Source organism: Nothobranchius furzeri, chromosome 15, assembly GCF_043380555.1.
Source record: "Nothobranchius furzeri strain GRZ-AD chromosome 15, NfurGRZ-RIMD1, whole genome shotgun sequence".
Taxonomy (NCBI): Eukaryota; Metazoa; Chordata; class Actinopteri; order Cyprinodontiformes; family Nothobranchiidae; genus Nothobranchius; species Nothobranchius furzeri.
Window position 1 is genome coordinate 28,274,956 of NC_091755.1, and position 13,957 is coordinate 28,288,912.

The following is a 13,957-nucleotide window of genomic DNA, read 5'->3' on the forward strand; positions in this document are numbered from 1 at the left end:
GGTCATGTTTCAGTGAAATGTCATCTCTGCAGCCCAGATGTTTAAATCTTGGCAGTAAGTTGTCGCCCATATTATTTTCCAAGAGAGTTCACCAGTGTTGTCTTGGCAACTGTTTATATTCCACCTTCAGTCATTGCTGAAAATGCATGTGATGCATCCAGTTCCGTTGTCGCTAAGCTACAAACCCAGCACCCCAATGCATTTATGGCTATATCTGGTGATTTTAATCATGCCTCACTCTCTGCTACACTTCCAACATTTCCACAGTTTGTCACGTGCTCCACCAGAGAAAACAAGACATTGGATCTGTGTTATGCAAATGTAACGAATGCATACATGTCCAAAACAAGACCTCCTCTGGGACAATCAGATCACAATCTTGTTTTTCTCTGCTCAGAATACAAACCACCTGTTCAAAGGCAACCCGTGGCAACAAGAACTGTGAGAAAATGGTCACAGGATGCTGAAGAAGCCCTGCAGAACAATGAATGTGGTTTTGAGACCACAGATTGGATGGCTCTCTGCTAAGGATATGAAGAGGACATCAATGCCATGACTGGATGTGTCACTGACTATATAAACTTCTCTGTGGACTACATCATACCTACCAGAACAGTGAGATGCTTCACTAATAACAAAACCTGGATCACCAGTGAACTGAAGAATCTGCTAAATGAGAAAAAAAGAGCCTTCAAGGAGGGAGACAGGGAATTATTGAGGAGTATACAGAAGCAACTGAAGATCAAGATCAGAGACAGCAAGGAGGCACACAGGAAAAAGCTGGAGAACAAACTACAAAGGAACAATATTAGAGATCTCTGGTCAGGGATGAAGAAGATCACAGGCTTCAAGCAGAGGAAGGATTACACAGATGGAAGCCTGGACACAGCCAATGAACTGAACAAGTTCTTCAATAGGTTCAGTTCAGGAACAAACCCAGCATCCTCCTCGCCTGTCCCCAGCCAATCAGACATCTCATCCTCCTCTGATCCAACATTTTCCTGTCACACGCCAGCTTTTTTGTCCTCTAACACAGTCTTGGACTCTTCTGGTTCTATAAATCTGTCTTCAACCAAGTCAGGAGATGCTGTTGCCCCATTTACCTCCCCCTCTCACCTATCTGTCTCTAGAAGTCAGGTGAAGAGGCAGCTGGAGAGATTGAACAGGAACAAGGCTGCAGGTCCAGATGGTGTCAGCCCCAGGGTAGTGAAGGCCTGTGCAGAGCAGCTCTGTGGAATTCTGCAGCACCTCTTCAACCTCAGCCTGGCCCAGGAGAAGGTTCCAGTCCTGTGGAAGACATCCTGCCTTGTTCCAGTTCCAAAGAAAATTCGCCCATCAGTCAATGACGACTACAGACTGGTTGTCCTGACATCGCACATCATGAAAGTCCTGGAGAGACTCCTGTTGGTCCACCTGAATAAGCAAACTATGACATATCAGGACCCGCTGCAGTTTGCTTATCGCCATGGAGTTGGAGTTGAAGATGCCATCATCCAGCTGCTTCAACCAACCCACTGTCATCTGAACAAAGCAGGCAGCACTGTCAGGGTCATGTTCTTTGATTTCTCCCGAGTCACGCTACCTTAATAGAGATAAGAGTGTTACATGAGGATAGAGTCAGGTGGAGAGGAAAAAAAGGCCCTTCAGAAGTACCCTCCACCGGAAGGGCAGCTTTGCTCTGCAAAAAAACACCTCGACAGATATGCAACAGACTTCAGACAACACAACACAACATGAGACTCAATAGGAAGGCGGGGAGGGGGGGGGGGGGGGGGGGGCTGGGATCCTGTTTCCCCCAGCGAGAGCAGATCTTGGGAGAAGCAAAGAGTACATTGACTCCTACAGATTGGTCACCTAGCCAGTCCACCAATCCGAAGGCGGGGGGTGGGGTGGGGTGGGGGTGGGGGTGTAGGTCGGGATTTCACAGCATCTGTCTGCATTCCCTCTTGGGGGGTGTATTTGCTCGCAGCTTAAGGCTACCGGGGCGTCAAATTCAGATAACAAGAATTTGTTTGGGTCAGGCTGAGATAATTTTCCACTCTGCCTTCAGTCTTTAGACTGATCATTTCCAGTCCTTCAGTGAAGCCAATTTTGGGTTTTTAAACTTATCCATACCGTCCGGTGACTCTCTCCGAGATGACATCCATTTTGTGCACTAATACTGGTATAGCAGCTAGAACATTGTCCAGCTTACGATTCACCTCGAGTAACATCCCAGTCTGAGAAGTCTCCACACGGACGGTGCTTTGCGTGGGTGCGGGTCGCCCTCCAATCACTCCCGACTTCCCAAATTTCTAGAAAAACAGATATCCTCCCACTCCAATCAGGAGAAATCCAGTGATCATCAGGCTGAATATCCACACGTCTTAGATGTCCTCAATGGACAGCTGGCTGAGGCATTTGATTTTCCACTCCTTCCAGGAATCCAACATATATCCCACCGGGTGTGTCCCTTGTGGACATGTGGGAGCCCCCTGCTCCGTTCTCATTGTTGAAAAAATCGTATCGATCGCATTGAATGACCAATTTATCAAATCCATGGTTAGTAAAAATAGAGTTTGTCAGATGAAATGCAGAGAAGCGTTCTGTGGCAGACAGGACAAAGAGCCTTGGGAAAAAAGATAAGGGAGCGAAAGAGAGAAGCGTCTGTACTCCTCGAGTGCCTTGAAGGGAAAAAAATGACATGGAGATGGACAGAAAGCTGAGTACAAAGTGCTGGTGGAGCGTTTTGTGGCATGGTGTGGAAACAATCATCTGACCTTGAACATGAACAAAACAAAGGAGATGATTTTAGACTTCAGAAGAAACAGGATGGAGTCCAACACTGTTTCCATCATGGGAGAAGAAGTGGAGGTGGTTGTGGATTACAAATACATTGGAGTTCACTTGGACAACAGACTGGACTGGAGAAAGAACAGCGAAGGCATTTACAAGAAAGGACACAGCAGACTGCACTTCTTGAGGATGCTTAGGTCCTTCAATGTCTGTAGCAAGATGCTGCAGATCTTCTACAAGTCTGTTGTTGAGAGTGTGATCTCTTCCGCCATCATCTGTTGGGGTAGTAGCATCAGAAGCAAGGACCTGAAAAGGCTCAACAGCCTGTTAAAAAAAGGCTGGTTCTGTTTTGGGGTCGACTGTGGAACCACTGGAGGAGATAATGCAAAGACGGATTCTCCAGAGAATCAAGAAAATTATGGACAACACTGCGCATTCTCTTCACAAGACTGTCCGACAACGGAAGAGTGTCTTCAGTCAGAGACTTCTTCAGTTTTGCTGCAACACTGACCGCTACTGGAGATCCTTCCTGTCAACAGCCATTGAAATATTGTAATTATTTTTATTTACATAGATTTGCATAGATATGCACTTTTTCACTAGAAAAAAGTCTTGGCACACTAAAGCCTAATTTGTACTTCTCCATCTGCTCCCCAAAGAAGAGACACGCATGGACAAAGACGTTTTGCCTTCGGACTCCTCCGTCTCCTTGGCAGTGTTGCAAAGCAATTCCCCGCCAGAACAACAGAGGGCGTAGCGCTGATCTGTGGTATCCTGTCATGTATCCGGTCCAAGTTAGTGCATTTAATATAGAGTTTATATTGTATTTTTTGTATTTAAGAGACTTTTTAACACAGACAGATTTGTCCCTCATTCCCCTCCACCTCTTCATGTCACCTCTAAAGCCTATGTTCATTTCCATCCACAAATAAAACACTCGCTGCGTATCTTTTCACCCCTTCAGTCACAGTTAAATAAAACGTTCATATTTTTCGAGTTTTTCTGCAAGGTATTCTTCAACCTGCTTCGTATCTGCTGCTATATATCTTCTGCACTCTTATGTTTTTTAAGGGGGCAATGGTGGCACTGTCAGAGACGGCGGCCTCCTGACCAATCACAAGCTTGCATTCTCCATTTTGTTGGACAGATGTTTAGAAAAGAGAGCTCAACTCTGTCCGTCCTTGCGAGCCTGCTGGAGAGCCCTCGAATGAACGGATAATTGCGTTGTGTGCTTCCGTCCAGACACAAAGTATAAATTAGGCTTCAGAGGTAAAAAATAAAACAAATAAACATAGCTCACTTAAAGTACTGCTTCTAGTGAAACAAACTTTGGAGTTTCACATACAAGAATAAAAACATTTATTTCAGGTGCTCTTTGGGGCTTTATGACACCACTCATCAAAAATGCTGGTGTTGATGAACGCATTCCATCTCACATGAACGTTTCCTGCTTTTTGTCAAGCTCGTTCCCAGCCACCTCTTCTGTCCTGCTTAGTCAGATTTTTTTTTTTTGCAGCTGGTTCAAGAGGGAAAGCACCAGGACAAGCCAACAGCAAAGGCCTCTTTGTTCACCAGCGTCAGCAAACACACTTTCACTCTTTCCTCTCTTTGTCCGTTTACCTCCTACACACACCCAGCTCCAACATGAGCCGTTCTCCCGCCTCTGGCTTCCAACAATACTTCATCTCTGTGCCCCGTCCCACATGCAAGAATACCACGGAGGGGCGCCGTGAACCTCTCTCATGGCTCACCCATTGTCTCCCAACACCCAGCTCATCTCGGTCTGTCTCTCCTTTTCTTTAAACGTCACTTCCTCATCAACACAATCTCCATTCTTCCCATCATCCATTTCCCATTTTGGTGATTTCACCCAACACCCACATCGTGGCGACTTCATCAGGCGGCAGCTGCAGTCAAGGCCCCAGAGCGTGGTTTCAGTGGGGAAGATAATTAGGGCCGCCACCATGTGTGGGTCACCAAAACAGAAAAGATATCAGACAAATTTATGCATCATCTCTGACATTTAATCAATGAAAGTTTGTAGATTTTCTTGTCACCGGTATACAATTAGACTTGGTCTTCAGCAGCAGCCATCTGGGACGACGCTGTAATCCTTATCTTAGGGTTTATTTTTAAAATAAGGTTTTGAATAAGCTCACAATCAAAATAAATAAATAAATAAATAAACAGAAATCAATCTGACGCGATTGCACATTTGGAGTGGATCACCGGGAATCCAGTTAGATGGCGTTCCCGGAGCTTGTTTATACCTCTTTGAAGGTCATCGTCACAGTGGAGTATTCGTTCTGGCCGTCCCATGAGAAAGCTGCTCAAGAGCCTCGTTTAAAGGTTTCGAACTAGGTTTCAGGTGGTGGATCAGGGTGGTTATGAAGCCTCAGATGCAGAGGAACACTTCAAGGACTTTGTTTCTTTAAATTTCCTGATACTTCAACCCATTCAAAGAAGTCCATCAGGATTTATTTTTGTATTCAAACACATCAGAAATGTACAGCAGCCAGCTGGACACTGGATTAGGAAAAACTAAATGCAGAATAGTTTGAAACGTTTAAACTCCAAAGCAGAGACTGCCATCTGCTGTACACAGTCATGAATTACATCGACTATCTCACCATTCTTGGGCTGCATTGGTGACTTAAACTAAGTCAAACAAATACAGATATGCCTAGAAAGAGTTTTCTCTCTGGGCCTTGTGAGTCCTGGTGCACGTACAATATATTTTCATCACATCTTCAAAGGATTTGATTGCTGTGGATCAGATTCAGAAATCAGAAATCTCTTCTCTAGTTTTGTTTTGGTTTTCTTTTAACTCTGCTCTCAAAATTCCAATTTTCTTTGTCACATGAACATCCCTGTTCCCAAAAGTCCTTAGGGATGTTTGATATTGACTTCATACTGATATTAGATATACTGATAAAGTCTAACTCAATACCAATATAAACCAATACTGGTATATGTGGAGTCCCCTCATATTACAAAAAATCATTCCAGGGTGATGTGGGAAACTGAAAATCTGAGAACGGCGCTCTTCTGATACTGTGGGTGTGACTTTATGGTCTAAGTTGTGAGTATAAGGTTTTGAAGTTTGAAGACCTTTAGTGTGAGAACCATTTCTGACACCAGCTAAGGAGAGAAAAAAGCATGAGTAAGTAAAGTGTTATTAGAGGACGTTGTCCTATTGTTGGAGTTATGACTGGATTTTAACTTTTGTGTAGGGCTGCACATTATATCGAAAAATTATCGTCATCACGATAACAGGACATGCGATAGGCCCATCGCAAAGCACGTCAAAAACGGCGATAAATGTTTGGTTCAAACATTTCTATCCGTGTCATTTTTTTAAAACCAGCTCTGTTTTTTACGTGGAAGTATTATTTGCCCAATCAATAGCTCTTCTGATATGCAGCCAATCAGATGGGTCCATTCACGTAATACGCCCGTCCCCTACGTAGACCCTTACCCCAAAATTCCACTATCTCTGCTCCGCTCCGCCCCCGCTTTCCGCTGCCGCTCGCTTCCCTTGTTCGTCATGCTGGCACAGATTAACGAACGCACTTTGTGCTGAGGTTTCTGGAATCAGCGCTGCTTTCAAACGTGAACGTGAGTCTGCTCGGTGTCGTTAAGCAGCTGATAATAACCGGGCTGACTCCGACACGTGCCAGCGAACCAACCCACTTACCTCCATGTAGCCCCTTCCCTAGTCCTTCCCTCAGAAAATCTTAATGTTCTCCTAGTTTGGCCCAGCACAGTTCACTTCCCAATTACAGCAACAGCCTTATAAAAATGTTATGTTGTAATGGAATTCATGCATTAGTTTTTGTTTGCTTTGAACCCAGAGCAGACATCACACGCCAAACGACATCAACACTGCATACTTTAGTATTTGTTAATTTATCGTGAGTAATATCGATATCGCAATATTAAGCGCTGTTATTGAATATCGCAGGTTTTCCTAATATCGTGCAGCTCTACTTTTGTGTAATAAAAACTAGGGATTCAACAATACCACTTTTTTCCAAACCGATACAATACCGATACTTGGATCCGAGTACTCGCCAATACCGATTACCGATACTTCTACCACACAAAAAAAATGCTATTAATTGGAATACAGGTTTTATTTACTTCTCTGCTTTCAACAGGAAAAGACTGTGAAGTAGATAAAAAGTAAAATATATGAATACAAATGATCACAAAACTCAAATATTAGGTCAACAGAAATGACAGTGAAGCCACTTTCAAGCAACTGCATTAGTATCGGTTAACTTATATCAGTACCGAAACTGGTATCGATATCGGCACCCATACCAATACAATATCAGTATCTGTGCATCCCTATTAAAAACTGTGGAAATTTACCACCTTTGCACTAGGGATGTCCCGATCCGATCACATGATTGGAAATTGGCCCCGATCACGTGGTTTCAGGCTGATCGGGACTCGGGCTTTACTTCCCGATCCAAGCCCTGATCCGGAGTTGGATACTGAGTTCAAATTACAGGAGAGCAACTTGGTTCTCCTAAAGGTTGTCAGGCTCCCCTGATGCCCTTAACTTACACACCCAGAAGGAGCACAAAAAAGATCCGGTTTCTATCTGTATTATATGGACTCAGTGTAGTTCTTTTGAGCAGAGATGCAGAGAGTGGCAGGCAGACCGCTGATTATTCATGAACTCCAGCTGTGTTCTGCACACGGCCACAGTAACATTTTCTAAGTGGCGTCACCAACTTTAGAAGAAGAAGCACAGGTGAAGGAAGAGGAAGAGGATGGGGATGAAGAGAGTATGACTCAGCAGCAAGAGGATGAGATGAGTTTGGGAAAAAAGGAGAAGAAGAAGAAGCTGGAGGAAGATAGGGCAGAGGAGTGGGTGGAGGAGGAGGGGAATAGAAAGACCAGTACGGGGAAGGTGGAGGAGGCAGGTGAGGAGAGATTGGAGAGGAAGGAGGAGGAGGGAAGTGAAAAGATGAGGAGGAGGACAGAAGGAGAGGAGTGGATGGACTCTTACTATCAGACAGGGAGGTGACGGTTTGGGATCTTCTATCAACCATAAAATGATCCTGAGAGAGAAGCCGGGTCAGGACCGGGTCAGAACTGAATAGACTATTCAAATGCAGCACTTTTCATTTACAGGCATCTCCATAAATTCAGTTTATTTGAAATAACCATTATTTAATCCTTTCAATCTGCATTAAAAATACATGAAGAAACATCTCATTTTTACCAAGAATTATTTGTAAACAGGTTTAAAACATTGTTTCTTAAAAACCACTTCTTATGGGTGTCTTAGTAAATTAAAATATACATTTACCAGAAATGGTAAAACAAACATTTCCTTTGTAAAAACATCAATACAGAGATGATAACAACTCTTTGATTTCATGTTTTTTAATTAGGCATCTTGTTGTTCCTTGTCAAGTATTTGAATTCTTTACTAACGTCATAACTCACTCACTCACAAACACCACACAGGTTTTCCTTATGATTGCATTGTTTGAACTTTTTTGGCGGATGAAGCAGCATCTTGAGGTGTGAAAATGCAAGATTATTGATGGAATAAGTGAGGAATTCTACATCTGTTCAGGAAGAGACACTTTCCAGAAAATTCCTTTGGCTCTTTGAACAGAAACTAACTTTTACTCGGCTCCAGATTTAATAACACGATACCAGAATTTAAATCACCCAGTGACTCGGCCGATTAGGCTGAGCATCCATTCAGACTGTTAGTGAGTTATTTCACATTTATAGATGAAACTCCATGAATGTTAGGGTGAAATGAAACTGTCTGTGAAGTCTTTGTGTGTCCAACAGGTGAAGAGCTGAAGGCATCTTGCTATGTCCTTCTCCGTTCAGATCCAGGAGCTCCTCGTCTTCTCCGGTCGCTCCATCCTCGTCTTTCCCTCACATGACGTCAGCGCGTTTGTCCCTGACTTTGTTCCTCTGTTTAGTTCTGGCTTTGAAGGCAGCAGAGTTGAAAAGATGCTGCTCAAAGCAAAGAAACAGAATATTCTCGTTAGGCTTTTATTAAACAGAACATGAATGCGACACTAACCATGAATATCCACTGGATGCATAAGTGGCGCGTAATGTAATCGATGTGTTTTACCTGCGAGCTCCCATCTCAACGGGTGCGTTTCAGAAGTGAAACAGCAGTAAAAGTGTTCCACCCAGCTGGTCCTGCGAGGCTGTAAAATCGCTGGAGGGTTGTGAGATCACGTGAGATTTCACCAATTCACGCAATAACAAAGTCATCAGTGTGTATCCGTGGTTTATTTTCTGGTCTGTTAACCTCGGCTAGAGAGGTTTCACAGTGAATGACGCACTTTTATTTTCTAGTTAAGCAACTAGAAATTTGCACGTGACTTTTATTTTGGAAGTATTTTGGATGTTTTACACTGCTTTTGTGTTTGACTTCCTGCGTAAGCAATGCATCCCTAAACTTCAGTAAGGCATTCAAAACACAACGCTTTGCAGCCGGTGGAAATGCACCCATATCATGCACAGTTTATTTCTATAGAACATTTTAAAACAGCATAACAACTGACCAAATTGCTGAACAAAGATGAAAAAAAAAACATCATTAAAAAAAATCAAACAACGAGATACAATAACAAAATTGGCATTCAAAAGCAAGATAAGCGTAATGGGCTTTAAGAAGGAACTTAAAAGGAGCTACAGCGATGGGGCCTGCCTCAGAGGAAGCTCTTTCCAGTGTTTGGTTATAATGGGCGTTACAACAGTTAGGAGCAAATGATCGGCTGACCTCAATGATCGCTGTGGCACAAAAGGACTGATGATATTGGACAGACAGGAAGGGGCCTGGATGTGAAGAGTTTTGTAAACAAAGCTAAGAACCTTGAATTTGACATGGAAGAGCCCGGTAGCCAATGCAAGTCAGCCAGTACAGGAGTTAGGGTTTTCTATAGGAAATAGGTGTAGTGCCTCATTTGCAGGTTAGCTGACAAGAGTGTTAGTTTTCTCATTTCGTTTTTTTTTTTTATCCCCATTGGACTTTGAGCCGGGGATTTTTCTGTTTAGGTGGTTTTTATTTAGTTCAGCAAAAAGCCGTTTTTTTTTTTTGTAATCAGTTAATCGCTTACGTTTTCAGTTTGCACCTTTTCATCACCGTTGTTGTAAGCCTTATTTTGCTGTTAGAAACGGACACCCTTTGTTAATAAACCCTTTTGTTTTTACTCTCACCACCTCGTTATTTATCCTCTCACACACACCTCCACCTATTTTTCTGTGTTAGTCCCCTCATCCTCCTGGACGTTCAGGAGGGGACGTAACAAGAGCTGTGAGGGTTTAGAACTTGTGGGTAATTTTACCAGATCCTCGGGTCATGCATGTATCTTATTTTTTTAATAATTAATAGAATTCCTTCAAATTGTGCCAGCATTTAAAAATAGATCATCTCATAATGACAAATCATGGTGGTATAGTTGTTTTAATTAAAAAATAATCATGTGTGCAATCCCACTCAATATTGCAAGATTTCACTCTGTTAGCATTCAGAGAGAATATGAGTGATGTCCAACATCTTTCAAATTGACTGAAATATAAACCTTTTGTTTATATGTAATAATAGATAATATACTGTATGTGCATAATAGTTGAGCCATGAGCTATTTTTTGCTAAGACTGATTAGAGCTTACAAAAATCGTCCACTGATTTCTATCCGAGAGTTTTGTTGAAGGAGACATATTATGTGAAACTTGCTATTTGAATCCTTTTGTGCTGCCATTTGGGTCTCTACTGCCTCTATAAACACTCCAGACTTGAAAAAAAATGCCTATCCGTTCTCTGTGGTTGTTTTGCTTTAGGAATTGAGTCTAAAATGAGCCATTTCAATAAGTTCCTGTTTGTGATGTCACAAGTGGGAAAATGTACATAGGACTGCCTCTCATTGAGAGTAAAACAGCTGCTGCTGGAAGAACAGTGGCTCTACTCCGAGCCCCTCCCAAATATCAAAGCGTATTAGCTTAGACCAGCCAATCAGGGGAGGGGTGAGTGTGGCCAGCCCCAGCTTGGCTAAGCCCTGAGACGGCTCATTCTGGAAGGTACTAAAAATGTCAAAAATAAAGTTGCTGAAATACTTTTATGTGAGAGGGATTTAGTGCAAAGAACTTCATAAACATTTTTGCATCAAACATAAAACTTTATAACTTTCAGAGTCCTAATATGTCCCCTTGTGAATAAACAAGAAAGCATCAGATTATTTTTATTTAATTGTAGAGTCTGGAGAAAAAGCCAGTATGCACCTATGGCTCCTTGAGGCACCAGGTTGATGACCCCTGCTTTATGACAAATGGTCCAGAAAGCTTCACAGCTGAATGAAATATAACCCAGAGAACAGACTAGATCATAAAAACATCACTTTGCTACTAAAACGTGATTTAATTAGGGTGGACCTCTCCGTTTACAGAATACCAATAGCTGCATTTTTCAGCTCCTGACTGCACCGTAACAGCTGGTGTGTTTGAAGCTGACTAACGAGAAATAAGGAGATACTAGGACACACACACACACACACACACACACACACACACACACATGGGTGAAGCTCTTGACTAGAATGCAGTAGACAGGTTCACCAAATTCAGGGTGTAAATATTTCACCTACAGTCTTTATGTCTTTACAGGATAAACACAAGGACTCATGTGTCCTGCAGCGCTGAATGTGTCCTCTTTGCACCCGCCACTACAGATTAGTCAGTGTGAGGCAGTGGAGAAGCACTGGTTAAACAATCTGAGCTGGACTTTTCACGGGCCACTGTGTATCACATCACTGGGACTAAATGGTGGAGGACCAAAACTGATGCAATTATTCAACAAATAAATAAAGCATTCAATAATTGTTCAAATGTGTCAATAATTAGGGCTGCATGGTGGTGCAGTTATAAAAACGTAGTTGCATGTTCAAATCCTGGCTGTGGTCTTTCTGTGTTCTCCCTACGTGTTTTTTCCGGTTTCCTTCTAACGGGAATGCCGTGGCGTCCCTGTAACTCAGAAATCCCAACTTTCCAGTATATGAACCAAAGTCAGTTGTAAAAAGTTAGAACCCTGACCTCAGCGTCTAATATGGCAGCTCTACATGTCTACAACAGTAAGTTTTGGTTGAAATTCATTGTACAAGACACAATTACAATTAATAAGAGTTTGCTTTAAATAAATAATACCTGTAATCTTTGCAACTCTAGGCTGCAGATGAGCAGCATATGTGTTTAGTAGTCATCTGTTTTTGTACAGAGCTGACAAAACAACATTTTTCAAGGGCGTTGCCATACTGGGATCCCAGCTTCACCGACAAATGTAACCAGAATGCATTGACTCGAGTGTGACGTCACTCCCAGTTCCAAATTTGGACTTCCGACGTAAATCGTACGCACCATCAGGTTAATTAGCAACTCTAAGATCGTCCTTGTGTCATTGGTTTTTCTAGGGGTGGGGCTACAGGGACATTGGACCCTGTGGAAAACTGATTGGCCCTCTAAAGTGCCATTGCCCTGTCACTCATCATTCTTTGCCTGATGATCAGATTACGGGTGAATGAAATTCCAAGTCCAAACATTAGAGGTGCTAATGAGCTAAATGGGAATTTCCAGCATGAAAAATAGATCTGCCCTTGTGTGTGTGCACGTGTGCGTGCATGTGTGTGTGTTTACGACTTCTGGAGTTAGACCCCACGCTCACCTGTGACCCTAATGATGAAAAAACTGTTTAGAAGATGAGAGTGTAAGTTCTGAAAAACACACCTTTAATGCTGTTTTTGAAAACTCTGTAAACTTCCCAATAAGAGCAAAGGATCCTGTTGGTTTTATTTGGTCAAACATTGATTTTTTTCCCACCTTACATTTATCAGAGGTGTTAATTCTCTTGCTTGTTCTCTGGTGGTCGTGACATCTGTGTTTATTCCTTTATCTGCAGGAAGAGCAGTGCAGGTGAAGCAGACTGCTAATGAGTCTATTGTCAGCAGAAAAGCAGGGATGGGCGATGAAAGGCAAACAGTAGAAGAAAGGAGGGGGGTATAAATGAGCTTTCTCTTCTTACACAGATGATTGATTTAAAAAGGCTGATTCTTAAGGTTTAAGCTTCTGTTAGAGCTACACCAGATTCAGCATCAGCACCACATTATTACAGCAAATTTTTAAGGCAAGTAATGAAAATGCACCACTCCTTATTTGCCCAATGTCTTTTTTTTATCCTGATGACTGCACTCACACACCCAGAGGGGAGCAGGCAAGGTGTCATCGTGCTGACGGAGGTGGGAATGCACCACTAGCAGCTGGCAAAAGGGGGAGCAGAGAGAGTAAAAGGAATGGTGAGAGCTGAGGAGGTGCAGCTGCACAGAAACACCCCTGGGGCACCAATCACATTTTACCCGTCGATTTTCGTCAGCACGTTTCATTTGTGACCTGGCAACCTGGCTCTCCTGAGACTGGAGCTAAGAGCTGGTGCTCCACAGACATCCAGAGCAAGATCCAACAATATCAGAATTATGTGTTTATTTGAAGCACAGTATTCCATCTTTCTGAGCTGGATGATTGTATCTTACCCTGGCTCAGCTAAAAGGTGGATTTGAAAGGACAAACACAACTTGACTACCGTATGGTTCAGACTTATCTTTGTTTAGAGTTGTCCACTTCCATTGAACGAAGCTTCTCTATGGTCTAGACAGGACCAATAAATCACAGCCCAGTCTGCCGGCTCATTAGCCCTCATCCTCGCTTCACTTAAACTATTAAAGACACGTCTGAAGACCTTGCTGCTGCTCTCTTATCTGCACTCAATGAGGTGCAGACAGGTAACTATAAAACATCTCCAAGGCTGAAGATGAAAGGGTTTGATGATGGAAAGTCAACAAAAATTTTCTGCCTTGAGAAATGTGCAAGTAAACTGTGTGGTTATTCTTTAGTAATCCATCAGCATTTACAACACGAGGAGGTGGACTTCAGGTTTTCTGCTGCATAATTCAAAGGTGTAATAAAGAGGCACGTGCCAGAACCACAGGAGGAACACCAGCAACGTGATAAGCTCAGCTAGATGGAACCGTGTGGAGGCTTGTTCACAGCTGCAGATGAGAACGGTGGTGTAGGTACTCAAGAGATGGAGAGGGGAGGCTGAACAAATAACGAGAAGAGACAGAAAAATGCTCACAGTTTGAGT